This window comes from Lissotriton helveticus, chromosome 7 (genome assembly GCF_964261635.1).
Source record: "Lissotriton helveticus chromosome 7, aLisHel1.1, whole genome shotgun sequence".
Classification (NCBI taxonomy): domain Eukaryota; kingdom Metazoa; phylum Chordata; class Amphibia; order Caudata; family Salamandridae; genus Lissotriton; species Lissotriton helveticus.
In genome coordinates, this window is record NC_136068.1 from 186,472,767 (window position 1) to 186,488,732 (window position 15,966).

The window sequence follows — 15,966 nt, forward strand, 5'->3', positions numbered from 1 at the left end:
CGGAACAGCGATTTTGAGGGTCTGAAGTTTCTTCAGTGGACCTCTGGGAAGATCTAAGTAGAGGCTGTTACAGTAGCCAATGTCTGGTCACCACAAGGGCAATGACCACTGTTTTAAAACGATTGAATGGTATGTATCTCTCAATTTTTTTGATCATTTTAAGAGCATGACCGCACACTGAAGTGACCTTGTTTATAAATTGTAAATTGATACTTGTATAGCGCACTACTCACCAGCAAGGGTCTCAAGGCGCTTGTACGAATACCGCTGTGGAACCCATCCTGGCTTTCCCTGTGAGGTGTCCACTCCTGGGCACCCCCAAGGTGGAGGCCAGGCATCCTTAGCGTTGTGGGGGCCGTTGTGGAGATTAAGCAAGCTATTGCCCAGAGTTGCAGAGTGGGACTCCATGATTGGAAAAGGCACCGCGGCGAGAATTATCAGTCCGTGGAATTTTGAGCCCAAGACCCGCCGAGGCGGGGAATTGAACCCTGGTCCCGGCTAGACCTCTGCATCAGGGTCTGCCGCTCTAACCATTGAGCCACACTTCTCCACTTTACTTATTCTTTATATTTAAAGTCAGTGTCCAGCATCACCTGAGCTATTTTACCTACATCGAGGTTAGGGATTGCTCCTAAATCGGGAGGCCACCAGGCCAGGGACCAGAAGGATGGGTTATTCTTGAATAGAATAACCTCTGGCTTGGATGAGTTTTATTTCAAGCAGTTAAAGTCCATCCATTTACCTACTGTACTCATGCAGCTCCTAAATGTATCACCAGAATTGGCCTCATGTTTAGCAAATGAAACAGCAATTTGCATGTTTCAGCATAAGATTCCAATGACAAGCCAAATGTTTTTATAAGGGTGGCCAGTGGAGTTACATACATATTGAACATTGTCGGGCTCAACAATGATCCCTGTAGTCACAGGGAGGATGTACGTTGTTACAACGCAGGTTGTAACAACGCATACCTTTACCACGCGGCCGCTACAACGCAAGTCGTTACCACGACTTGCGTTGGAGGGTGCGGATTTAGGATTTTTATAATTTTATATTCCAACACCAGTCCCCGTAACAGTAGGGAAGGTGTTGGAATATAAATTTATAAAATTCCTTATCCCACAGCGCCCTCCAGTGCAAGTCGTGGTAACGACTTGCGTTGTAACGGCCGCGTGGTAAAGGTACCGCGTGGTAAAAACTTCGTGGTAAAGGTTGTTTACCCACAGGGCAGTTACTAGGGTCTTAAAGTAAACTCTCTGACCATTACCACTTGTTGCCTATCTGAGAAAAATTACTAATACAGCGACTGCTAGGCCATCTATCCCCAGGGCCTGCATATGGTCAACCAGCAGTAGATGGTTGACCAGTATCACAGGTCACTGTCAAATGTAACAGGATGAGGGATGTATTTCCAACCCATCCTGTTTTGCCCTAATATCCTCAGTGGCCACCGCAAGTGCAGATTTTGTGCTGTGGCCTTGTCTAAATCTGAACTGTGTGTCATCCAAAAGATGGTTTGTGTCTATGAAGGCGGCAAGTTGCTTGTTCATCATTTTCTCCACTAGCTTTGCAGGTTATGGGAGCCGGGAGATAGGGCGATAATTATTCAAATCCATCCTATTGAGATTGGCTTTTTTTGGCTAGAAGAAGAACTAAAGAAGATTTCCCTTGGGAATGAAAGACACTACCCTCTAAAATAGGCACAAAATATTGATATTGTGATGATATTGAGGGCAGAGCTCATCCAATTGGAGTAATCCTCAGCCATCTGTTCTACAATAGCCACTGGTTCAGGTAAAGAGGTAATACGTTTGGAATTAAGTTTACTAACTTGTATTTTGTGCCAGACTCTATTTAAACAGTTTTTAAGGGGAACTGAAAGCGGTGTTTCCTGGAATGTTATGTGTGCCAATCCACCACGTGGTGGTCTGTCCAAGTCAACAGGATGGATGTTGGATTGGAAATATTGGGAGTATTTGAAACAATTCTGTCAAGCGTATGCCCCTCTCAGTGGGTGGAACGCTTGCTCTCTGTGGTAATCCAAAGCAAGCTAAAGTGTCTACTAATCATTCTATATCGGGATCTGAGAAACTTTCTAAGTGAAAATTAAAATCACCCACAATGGTGAAGTTTGTACCCAAAATTGGTGATTCAAGGAGAGAACTGATTTGATCCGTCAATGGAAAATTTCTGTGGTGCCTCCCACCCCTTGATACCCTATGCTTAACAGTTAATTAAGCCCTGGGTTCTCACTTTGGGGGCATGAGAACATTTCACGTTCCTGCAGGCATTCTTGGGTTGCATAGGGGTGGAAAACTCCTAATATTGCCATCCGCCTATCCAGTAACTCAGTCATTGCACACATGTTGTACTGTAGCATTTATATGGGGAAACATCCTTTACAACGCAACTTTTACCATGCAGTGCTATTACAACGCAGGTTTTACAACGAAAACCATTACAACGCATTGCGCTGGGGGGCGCTCTAGGATAGGGAATAGATTTAATTTACTATCCAACACCTTCCCTAGTGTCCACGGGGAGTGGAGTTGGAATAGTAAATTAAACTATTCACTATCCAACACCCCAAAGCGCTATGCGTTGTAATGGTATGTGTAGTAAAAACTGCGTTGTAACTGCATGCGTGGTAAAAGCATGCGTTGTAACGTCATACATCCTTTATATGGTGAATCAGTCACATTCCTGATGATGCACAAAAGCACACATTTTGTTCTGTAGCACTCAAATGAGGCACCAAGGTGCTTTTAGGTGAATGAGGCAACTGTGCTGCACACATTTGGGAGACTGTGGTTTTATAGAAGGAAGAGTTTTAGCATCATGCATGAACTTCAGAGGGGTGCTGTAAACATTTTGCAACAAATGCGTAGCTGTCCTTGAGTATGGATGAAAGGAAGAGATCTAATGAGCATGCAGTCACTTTTTGGGTATAATTACTGTCTACTGGTGATAGGCACATTGCAATCTTTTGATTGGTTTGCGGGTGTCTATCTGAAATTTTTAGGTAGTGGAAAGAAATGATAATGGGCAATGTTTTGACTGTGTCTATGCCTCGAGTGCTGTGTATGAATGTGTGATGTGTAGGGAAGGTCATGGCTTATATGATGCAGAAAGTTTTACAAAACACAACGTTTTTTTTGCTCCAGGATTCAGCCCAGGTGAAATAACTATGGATGTGAAAATATTATTAAGTGTCAGGACCCTCAAAATCAACAGCATTGGCTGGGAGCATGTGAAGCTAGTAAAATATTATATTCAGTACTGAGATGATCAGGGATCGTCCTCAAGGTCCGTGAGCTTTTCGACTCTACAAAGAGTCTGAATGAACAGCCCAGAGGTCTTCTCGGAGTGTCAGCATCCATAAGAATACCTATTCTATAGAACATCTGAACAGACTCTAGTGTCCACAGAGGGTTGTTTGTGATTTCATAGAAGAACAATTTCATGGATTGACATTGCTGAGAAACTATTTCATCTAATCTGTTTTTCAGAATGAGTTGCATTTTCCTGTTTGAAGAAACCAATTCATAGAATGTCTTTTTGGTCGATATTGGCTTTTGAATACTTATTTTTTGAGGGTAAATGTAATGGTTGCAGGTCTTACTTTTATTAACAGTTTTGTTGGAGATATTTATTTCAATGCTTTACATCTTGGGAGATTATTTCATATATATATCTGATACATTGTCAAACAATTACTTTGGATGTTTTTAATATACAGACCCATCACCGCACATAGACATCATCCATCACTGACACCTCACGCCCCATAGACACCATCAATCCCTGGCCCCAAAAAGCCCCTCACCACACTCAAACTACACTCATCCTTGCAGCCTGAAGGCTCTTTCTACCCCAAACATCCATCATACCTTAACATTAAAATCACTCACTAACCCTAGTTCCACCAATTCCTGAAATCTAAAACCTCTTTCTACATCTAAAACCCACCCATACCATACCCCTTAAAACATCTCAGCATGCCCAAAGTCCACCAATCACTGACCCCCCCCCCAAAAAAAACCCTCACTGACCTTAAACACCAACCATCCACGACTGAGAAGAACTTCCCATCATCTTAAATTACTCATCCCTGAAGCCAAAATACCCTTGTACATCTAAACTTCACCCATCCCTGAATCCTTTAAACCCCTCACCACTCTATGCTCCAGTACCCCATCCTGAACTCTAAAACTTCTTCACCACCCCAGCCACTATCCATGATTGAACCATAAAAATCTCTACCAGCCCTAAACTTCACCCATTCATGAACCTTAAAACCTCTCAATGCCTTTACACTCCACCCATCCCTGAAACCTAAAAACACCTCACTGACCTGAGCACCATTCATCCATGAACCCTAGAAAACCCTCACCACACCGACATTCCACTCATCTATGAACCCTAATAAACCCCTTTTGTTTCCTGACCTCCAATTATTCCTGACCCCTAAAAAACCCTCATCACCCTAAACATTACCCATCTCTGAACCCAAAGCTCCCACAGTAGGTTTGAACTTCACCAAAGTTTAACCTACTTTTGAACTTTTTCTTAAAATTGTCTTTCCTTTATTTTCGATTTTTTTGTATTTCCTTAAAATTGTCTTACCTTAAAATTGGGTTTCCGTGATTTGCTTTCTTCCTTTGGGGTATATCAGTTTTAGTATTCCAATGATTCGTACACATCATCCACAGAGACTGACTACACAGAGAGATTGAAAGGCATGTGCAAACCTTTATAACTGGGTTATCATAACTAAAACTGAAAGATATGGGGTTAATTGAGTTACTTTATTGGGTATCCCGTCCAGACTAGAATAATCCCGACCAGACTATACAAGAGATCACAAATGGTGTCTTAATACAGGTGACACCGAACTTTCCAGACAGATCAACCAGACAGATTGTGATAGGATCAAACCCTACACTCCATCCAGAAGCCAGTGGTCTGCATATTAATATTTGGTGGTTGTGCTCCAGCACAGGACAACAAGATCTGGAGGCTGAGCATTAACAATCCTGGCTCCAGCGGTCAACGGAGGCATACCTTTGGAGCTGAGAGCAACCAAAGATCATTGGCTATTTCCGAAAAATCTTAAACACTGGCACTTTTACCCTAACATGTTCCTTTACTTAAACAGTAATAGCCTGCTCTAGGCATTTATGCATCAGCTGACTTCCCAGTGTCAGTAAGCCTCATGAGGGATGTGAGGTAAGATATAAAATCCAACTAGCATAACATAATTGCTGTTGGGTAAATTTCAAGCCTTTAATAAAGAATGAATCTATGATACTGTGAGTAAGAATAATAACATCAAATAAATGTTTAATAAGACACTCTGGGGGGGTGGGGGGGGTCATGTTCGGTCAACAAGAGAAGACCAGGCTCCTGCCTATGTATTACATGACTTGCAGAACACATAGGCTTCTATGTGAAAATTTCATGCAAGAAAGTGGTGAGCCACAGTTCAAAACATCCACATAATTATACGATTTTTTTCGAAAATTTGGTGACTTTTTAAAATGTAATTTACTGCTTATCTAGCGCCGTAGGAGATTGTCAAAATTATGGTGTAGGAAATTGTACCCTTTTTAGCTGTGTAAAGAAGTGGCTCTTGGAGTTTTAATAAGAACATAATCTAAAGGATTCTGTTGTATATTAAGGGGGGCGGGGGTAGCTCAGAGATTTGTTGGCGACAGTGGCAGCTCCTCCGCTTTTGAAAAAAGGGGACCCCTATATACCTAATGAACAAGCTGTACATAGGGAAAGTAACACAGTAGGTTAAGGTCTATAGCAAGTTGAATAAATAATCAATAATTGGCAAAATAATCTAGGTACTCAGCAGAGACGCAACCACTTATTTTAATCAATCAAGACATCAATAATGCACAATTATTTCTATAAAAATATATATTTTGTTATTATTGTTATTATTTGTTTAGAAAATCACATATTTTCTCGTTTTTTAAAGAATTCATATAAAAAAAATATATGGCGACATAAACGAATCCATATACAAAAAAATAGAATTCAGATAAAATGATTCATCTTATTCAGAGCCTAATTCCAACATTGACAGTGAATACACGATAGATGTAGAGTTGATGGAGGCAATGCGGTAGATGCAAGTGACGTGCGTTTCGGCATAACTGCCTTTATTAGGCACTGCACTGCACTGAAACTGTACAAAACACATAACATACTATTATAATGTGGTTACAAATAGTGCTATATACATATGTACCTAGTGTGAAATACTTTACATTACCATAATATTTAGCAAGAATGGCTAGATGTCCTCAATTTGAAGACATACTCAAAATATACAACTTTTGATACATGGTCAATATAAATGTACACTTTATCCTGAGCAGAGAACAAACATATTATTCAGATAAATATATACAAAACTATATTATGTTACACAACAACATTATTTACAAATAAAGAAGAGAAAAGAAGAACAAGATATACTAATACAAAAACACATTCGTTAGAGACCCTAGATTCAAAATCTAAACTGATTAATTAAGCTGTATGCTGTTATATTCCTTAAATCAAGGTCCAAATAGTTGCCTATAATTTACTAAGTTCTCATAGGGTATATCAGAGAACAACATAAAAAACAGGGACATAATAATATAGAGACACATCTATTGTGTAGAGGCCCCGAATTCAGAGTCTAAACTAGTCGATTGAACGGTTTTTAAGGTCCAACTTATTACCTATTTACAACTAGATCCCCATTTGGCATCTCAGAAAGCAACATATCATCATTAACAGTAGACCATAGTTAGAGTTGGAGATGTTGAGACAACACTAAGGGGCTCATTAGGATGGCGGGCGGACTTTGCCCGCCCGCCACCCTCGTGGAAAACGGGACCGCCCGCGAGCTGAGCGGCAGTCCCGCACTGCATATTAAGATGCGCCCGCCACTGTGGCGGGCGCATCATGCATTTCTAACATTCTGGCGGGCGGTGCTCTCAGCACTGCCCACCACAATGCTAAAAATGCATGTATGCATTTGCATACACAAAGCAGCAGGCACCGCGCGGTACCTGCCGCATTGTGTATGCAAATGCAGGGGGGTACCACAGGTACCCCCATGTGCACCCCCACCCCCCTTCACCATGGGGGCCCGCAGGGGGCCGCCAAAGTGAAGACCGCATGCCTTTCCGTGGCAGCATTGCCGCCACGTAAAGGCATCTGTTTAAGCCCATTGTAATATGGCTGGCGATGTCTGATAGGCACCGCCACCATATTAAACCTTTTCCGCCCCGGTTGATAAGATAAACTCTTTTAATTAGGTACATGATGAACATAAAGTTGTTTAGTTTTTGTTTCTTTCATGTATTTTCAACTTATTAAAGCACAACCTAAATCAGTACTACAGAGGTTCACCCATCAACCCTCACCTGCCAGCATTTCACATCCACCCAAGATACCATTCAGGGACAGGACTAGAACTTCTTCTTAGGCGGTAGAGATGTGCAGAACAATTCATAGGGTGTGTTAAGCTGAGCCAGAGCAGAGGTCTAGTTTGCCTTAGAGCAGCAGCACGAGCTGAGGTAACCAATAAAATAGTTGTCATGTAAAACTTCCTGTGTAGTTTTAAATGCATGTACCTTTAGAATACACGTGCCACCTAACAGTGCAATATGTAAATAAATTCACTTTTCTGTGAACACAAAGCATTGGGCCAAAAGTGGCATTGCCACAAGTGAGCCAAGAGAACATTCAATTTGGGGGGAGCAATACAGAAATGGTAAAAAAAAAGTGTGACATGGAGCATTTGGAAAGCTCAAAGCAGTACAGATCCTTGGAATTGCGCTTGATATGAACAGGGGTAAAAAAAACACTGCGTTGCTGATGATACTGATTACCATGAGAGCACCAAAAACAAGGTGATGGATGGAATGTTTAAATTAATTGCATCCTCTGTTAATCACTCAAGGCCACATCCCAATCCATCGTTTTTTTGCTCACCATACCACCACAGTTTGGACCCAGCCATATGCAACTCAATCTTGACTCTGCTCCAATAGGAACTGTCCAGCCCGAATTGCCAGGCTAGATCCTCCCGAACAGGATCACAAGCAGCCTAGGACCATTTTTAGGGTTCCTTAGCCAGGGAAAAACTTGGTTCCAGTGGCCACCGTTTGATAGGCATGCCCAGAAGTGGGTTCTGTGCTCACTGTACCAAACTGATCCTAGGTTGCTTGTGTTCAGGGAGGATCTGGCCTGAAAATTCGGGCTGTACTGTCCCCATTGGAGCAGGGTGAAGCCTAATTTGCATATGGCTGGGCCCCAGATGAGGTGGCATTGTTGGTGATATACGATGAACTGGGATGCAGCCCGAGCATTTGTTAGTGGCTGAGATTAATTCCAGCATTCCATTCATCACCTTTTTTTTGATGACCACTCTTTCCGATGAGCCGCATTCAGTCTCCTGCCGCCGACCATGTGAAACTCCTCTCACCTGCGCATGAATCAACTAGAAGTATGCTCCTTCCCCACCCCACGCTATGTAAATGTCAGCGTATGTATTCTGTAACCACGCATGCGAGGTACCTCATCTGTTGCTATGTACAGTCTTCTACTGCCCACAGGTCCAGGTCTGCTCTTTCAACATCCCCAATAACATATATAAAATGATCATATGTGACTATGGTTTTATTAAGTAGTGCACACTAGCAATAAGTATTTCTATTAACTGAAAAATCAACTGTTAATGAAAATAAGGAGAAGTGAGTCATCGGGAGTGGCCACGGGCAGTGGGTTAGCGTGGGTTGCCGGCACCTGAGCATGGGTTGCCAGCGCCCTGGGTAGGCAAGTATCCGTCTACTTTTCTTTTTAAAGTTTGTGCCCCTAAGAATTTTGCGCCCAATGCAACCACCCCTCTGGCTCCTCCCCCCACCACTATGCCACTGGCCATAGGTCACACAGCTTTGGAATGACAGTGGAAGTCTGGATTTGAAACCAGGGTTCCTTGCCTTAAAGTCTGCAGTTCAGCCTCGAGATCACATCTCCTCCATTCTCAAGGTTTACATCTCAGAACGTTTCTTTGTCCACAGTTATTTCACCCCGACCAACGCAACATTGAATTCAAGAAAAATGTCGTGCAAAGTGCACAAATCACATACAAAATCAACCAGGCAATAGCCTAGAACAAACAAGAGTATTATTTTCTGCAATTATAAAGCACTTCAGCAAAGTACACTAGGAAAAATGAATCAGCGTTGTCATTCATGGCAGATGTTTAAATCCCTGGTAGGCAAAAACTCAGTTTATATGTTAATACTGCTTGGCTTCCCTGATGTAGAAACAGGAGTTTATAAAACCCTACCTCTCAAGAGAGGAAATGACACAGATTAGCAAAACAATTAGGACACAGAAGTCCCATGGATACAAAATACAGCATTGGCAAAGCCAATAGGAATGGCTTTTTTTAAATGAAGCATTCGTTAACAGTTTGTGACTTGGTAATTGTGTTACCACAGGGGTTTTAATATGGGAAAAAGTGATGTACCGGCGGTGCAAGGTGCTAGTAAATAAGCCCTAAAATATCATACTCATACAACATTATGGGTTACAACAACAGAGAAGCTGGTAGTAAGGCACGTTTACTGAACAGACTGTATTAGCTGATTTGTGCTGAATCCTCAAAGAAGAGTGTTATGTAAAGAAGTCAAGAGATGAGGTTTGTGTTTTCAGGGGTGAACTTAAAAGGCAACACAATATTGTATGGAGATACTTTGACAAAGGGCCAGTATTTCCTTTGGATTTTCTAAGAAAGCTCATGTGTGCTCACTTCATAATTTTCTGACCATAAAAAACGGTAAATGCAAAAACATGTTATCACTCATTTACTAGGCAAGTGTGCTGCAATTTGCTTTTGCATACAAAATAGTGGAAAAAGGAAGAGTTTGTGAAAAGGTTGCAACTTTGCACACCACCAAATATAGCTTGGCGCTGAAACAGGAAATGGCTATTCTGGCATCAGATGGGAGACGCAGAAGTACATACGCCTTAGTAAAACAAGTACTGGCAAGGCAAGTAGATGTTGCCTTTCAAGGGAGTAACCTGACCTTTCACTTCGCAGATGCTTTTTTTATGTGGAAAAGCATCAGCTAAAGATTTTTAAAAACTGCTTCGGCTTGATGAAATTTACATGCAATTGTGTCACCATATCATAGAAGTCAATACTGGAGCAAGGCTTTGATGGGGCAACACAAGAGTTTTTGGAGAGAATAATAAAAAAAAAACTAGGAGGGGTATAGGAAGCATGGGGAAACAGCATGGCGAGTACAGAAGGGCGAGGAATTTAGTGGGGAAGTGGCACACAAGTGAGTGAGCAAGTAAGCAAGCTATGCTGAAATGGAAAGAAAAAAGGAGTTCCCTGAATATAAGCAGTGAAAGGATACAAGTCATCCAATCAAAAGAATGGTAAAGAAGCTATACTGATGGGAGGGATAAACACAAGAAGAGGAAGGACAGAGATTGATTAAGAGTCAAGCAAATGAGATTGGCAAGAAAGCCAACCAATGGTAAGCAGTGGATTGACCCAAATCCCACTGTAAATATTGTTATTGTCCATAATTGATATTCAATACCCAGCAGATAAAAGCTGTAGGAGAGACCTATTTGTATTTGTATCAGCATTAATTGTATTGTGAAGAATTTGTTACAGCCAAATTTGTCAATTTTGTATTTGCAAATATTAAAAACGTAAACTACATTATTGAGATGGATCTAATGTTGAAGACACTGTAACCACCTCACGCCAGATCATTACAGACACTGTCTCCTTACCTTTTCGCCTAAAAAGCACTGATTTCAGATGTGTTTGTCTCAGTCGTTCAATTCAAACAAAACATGTCTACAAAACCCAGAATTAATTCAGCTTTTATTCAAAAGTCCCAGACAGGAAGCAGCATTCGTGATATCCTTCGTGGAGGTAGGCTCCCGTAACACATGAGACTCTCATGCAGCCGCGGCCTGTGCAGGTAAGAGCGGTGGGGCTGGCTGAGGGGGGGATTTCTACAGACAATGACAAATGAACAATTATTATTTATTTAAATTTCCCTTGTGGTTGTCTATCGAATCCCCCGCCAACCCGACCCCACCCGCCCACCGCTTTTATTTGCACGGACCGCGGCTGGACTCGTGTGGAGCAAAACACAATGTCTAGATTCCTTTTACTATGGCCTGGTCATTTAGTCCAATCAGCTTTCTGATGACAGTGTCCACTGGTAAACCCATCATTGATAAACAAAGAAATTATTTGCAGGTGGGGCAATCATGCATAGTATTTTGCACTGCAAGAAGCAGAACACCAAAGCCTTCAGCCATCGAAAACAGGTGAATGGATAAGGAAATCCACAGCACTCTGAATTAAAAATGGTCTCAGGCATACTGATGGAGGACTGGTTGGTGGATCAACATAGCTGGGATTTGAATTGACATCTGAAGACCACATACCCTATTAAAGATTGGAGGCTTGATGCCCCTATGTCCTTTAATGGCTGCACCCAGCATAGACCAGGGCAATACACCTTATTACAGAGATAATGAACTCTCTCCAGTGCACAGTGCTCACTGTGGATTGATCTCATCAGTGAAAGATGGAGTGGCATTTGCAGTGGGACAGGGACCCACCCACAGCTTGTGACAGCAACCCACTGTATGTCATGGTCTTATCATTCCCTCTGTAGTGTAGTTCCTATTATCCCAATAGGCTCTGCGCATTGGAATAATACCTCCAATAGTATAGACCTAGACCAGACGTTAACTAGGTCTTCTATTGTCGATATTAGACTTAAAGTTTTGGGTTTGCCAGCTAGCTCAGAGTTCACTAGAAACTTTCTCGAATAGGCAAGGAGGAGTTGAACCTCCCTGGGTAGACAAGAAGGGATTTAGTTTCTGACAACCATAGAACATGACAACTTTGCTCTCCCCTAATCAAGAGTGTATCTCTAGAGTCGTGTGAAAACAAAAGACAACTTATTTTACTCAGTCAGTACGTGCATTCTTAGTTTTACCAGATTGTAGAGAAAAGGAAGAGACGGGCGTGTTCAATAAAAGATGTTATTTATTTATTAAAGTTGAAGGCCAAATTCAGGGTGTTGGGAACGCCGTGTGCTAGCTTGCTCAAAAGTCGTTATTTCTGCTCTGGTGAGAACATCATATCATTGAGACTGTCGAAAAAGCTGTCAACAGCTTCCTGTGAAAGTTCCACTAACTCGGAAAAAGGTGTAACCATGCATTCGTGTGCATGATTGTCTCCATTGACCTTTTGATTAGTATTGCTGACAGAAGGTCGTACCTGATCGATGCTGCTTTCATCTTGAACTTCACTACCCCTTAATCGTAGTGGTGAAGTTTCCACGAATGCCGTCATCAGGATTGGCAGCCGTTGAGGGCAGCACAATGCATGAGCCGTTATCGGACCCAACAATGTTTCTGCATCCATAGGCGCATCCGATTGTAGCGTCAGACAGGTGTCCAACACGCATTCTTCTCCGCACAGCAAGCACCTTAATACAGGTAAAACACATCGATGCCACATAGGTCGAAATGAAAGAAACCAAGTCATGTTCAGGTCTCTAAGCCGGGATAGTCCCAGGATTTTTGATATCCGGTCCCGGTATCCAATGGCTCGGATTGTTTCTTCCCTTGTCGCAGGTGTTTTGTCTGTGACATGGTCTGCCATAACGAAATATAAGGACCAAGAATAGGATTCCTGCAATTAGTCCCAAAATGAGGGGAAGTCCGCCAAAAATCGAATGGACGAAATCTGGAAAAATACCCAGTATGGCTTTGAATGGTGTTAATGCCATCGAAAATACTGTCTTAAATACTTTTGAGACTCCACTGGTATCAGAAATATTTAAGATTTCATTCAGGATTTCTGCGAAATGTATGGGGGAATTAGTTGATAACAATGAGTGAATCTCTGCAGTCGTCCTTGCGACTAGGAGATCATACGTTTCTTTTGATGACGTGAGTCTGGTCGGCGTCTGAAGAAGCACTGTTTTCATTCTGCTTAAAGTATCTATTCGAATAGAAGTAATTTTCAAGTTAGGCCATGCCCTTGCCTCCCTGTCTGGAAAGGAGCTGGGGAACAATAAGCGTCCACAGCACATGACCTTCGTAGTCGTAGTTATGAGATAAGGAATCCCGGGCAGTAAACTACAACATCTGCGATCCACAATTAGAATGTAACTCCCGTTATAGAGTCTTTTTAAGAATGGTTCTATCTCTGTTGCAGGTGTGCCTAGCTGGTGACATGAAAGGTTATTTGAGTTCCCTTCACAGGCTCCATGCAAACTAATTCCATTACACAGAAGTGTACCGCTTAGTGACATCGCACAATTATTGCCACTAAGAAACACTTTCTGTCCTTTATTACTGACACATGCATGTGAATAGGGCAAGTTCCATGTTGTCTTAATGTACCCTTTTCCCAATTTTTCGTACATGCCAGCCTGTATATATTTTTGGCAGTATTGAAACCTGAAAGTAGATATCGGAATATTAATTATCCCATGTATTATCCATTCAATGACAGGTCGTTCTGACATTGTCAATGGTAATCTCTCGAGTTTCTCAATGCTCAGGATTGTATAATCAGCACCCTTTTGTGCCATACTGATTTGTTTATCAGTAAGGTTAAAGATATTGAATAGTGACGTTGTGTTGATTAAACGCCAAGGCACATAGCCTGAACGCAGGTTTTGTAACGTCCAGCCAAGCTGTATAATAGAACGCAATTGAGACTGACCGTGTTGTAACAACAGTAAGTCTTGCGATATTATGTCGATTGCTGATGACACAATGCTGTCCAATGAAAAGATTCTGGAGGACAGAGTCATTAACCCATTGTCCACTACAGAAAGCGATTTTTCCAAATTAATACGGTCAATTTCCCGTATATTTTCTGCTGTCTCAATTTGAGTTATCTTCCAGGCCTCGTTGTAAGCTGCATATATAGAGGCTGCTATGAAGCGTTTTTGACGCTGTTTGCGTGGTCCCATAATGAAATCACGCAAGTCAGCACCATCAGTAAGTAAAGTTAGGTGTTGCTTAATTTCTGTCAGTGTGGAAGTTTGTAGCCATTGAAGGCAGAGTTTGCCCACACTGTAGGTGGTTATTATCCCTGGGTGTTGTCTTTGGGAATATCTAGGATCTGGCCTGGTCAATGTGAACCCCTGTGTTTTGTTCAGGAATCTGTCTTGACAGTTATTAGTATCTGTGGGCCAGATTAACCATTGTTTCCAATCAGGATGTGTTCTGTTTTGGTTTAATACATAGTTTACGTCTATCTCTTCATCTGTAGAGCTATTGCTGTTCATAGTTGGCTTTGGAATAGACGGTTTATTTAAGTCTTTCATTTTGGCTAGGCCAAGACAGGTAGTTTGTTGAACAGTGTCATTCAAAAATATAATTTGTTCTGGGATCATGCAGGCTCTAAACAATGATTCTATACCTTGTACTTGCCATTCTTTTGTACCCCAAACACTTTTTACTTCAACATTTCTGTCCCAATAATCAAAACCAAATGTATTCATTTGTGCAAACAATTAGTCCGAATATATCAATTTCGTGTTTGTAAGCATGGTTTTTGTTCCTATCTTATTTGACAATTAGAAATAAAATGTTTCAGCATTACTTGTGTTGAACCCTGAAAAGTATGAATATTTGTCATAAAAGGTTCTTGAGCTTCCTTTTGGAGGGGTTGCACAATGTTCCCATTGATTATAATTTAAAACATTTCTAGGTTGTGCAGATTTATGTAGAAAATGGTTACCATAGTGGTTGTAACAGTACATACTATCATAATTAGACGAACCCTGCAAATAATCATGTTTGGTAAATTTAGCAGACATCACTAGGTCAGACATCATATCATTTATACTTTCAAAATCCCAATCATCAGCAAATGAGCTTGGTTTTACAAAGTCACTCAACGAGATCTTGATTTGGTGTGGATATATTTGAGGATTTCGACCGGACCATAAATTTCATAGTCAGTATTGTCCCATGCTACCCCACCCGGTATAGGATTGGCTGTGAAATTGACTGAAGAAAGTTCTCTTTTCTTGACGTGTGAAGACGTGTGTGGCTTGAGGATCAAGTTGATTTTCTGGCTTGCTGTGTCCATTTTAGCATATTTTCCCTCAATGAAGCGTCCCAAACATAGTACCATGATGAGCCAAAGTATGAGGATAAATGCACCAAAGGCCACCCAAAATTCAATCCATGGAGAAATCAGATACGTTTCTTTCAGCTGTTTCAAAAGTTCCTTAGCTTTATCTTTAGAAGTTTTTGTTGATGGCTGTGTCTTTGATTCACTGAGGTCTTCAGAGGAATCATCGAAGTTTATGAAGTAGCCGGATGCCGTTCTGTCAATTGTTCCAATTGCTTCAGGATTACTGTTTCTTGCATATTCGTTTGTTACTTCATTGTATGTTGGTGTGTCTCTACTAAATGTTTTTATTTGGGTTTTCAGAGGTGTGAGTTCCATTGCATTGTTGCATAGTCCTTGTTGTTGTTCTGTAGGCGTTTCGAATGTGATTAGCCTTTTAGTTAGCACCTCTGTACTTGTAGCAAACCTCGGTGTTCTACTACTTATCGGGAGTCCACTTGGCCTACTGTTTGTTATCGGCCACATGATTGTGGTTTTACCAGGTCGATGGATACAACTCGGTTCTCCTTTTTACCAGCAAGTGGCGGTAGTATAACTGATCTCGTCCCGTTGATGGACAAGACAGGAACTGCTTTTCTGTAAGAAGGCCCAAATTCCTTCTTTACCGCGATCTTTTCTCTGACTAGATCCCCGACTTTTGGAATCCAGACAGGTCTTGCTGGGACAGGTGGTGGTTCTTCAGTGGTTGTTGGCTGCTGTTTCAACTTTATGTTGCTCAGGTCTTTTCTTGTTTCGTTTAA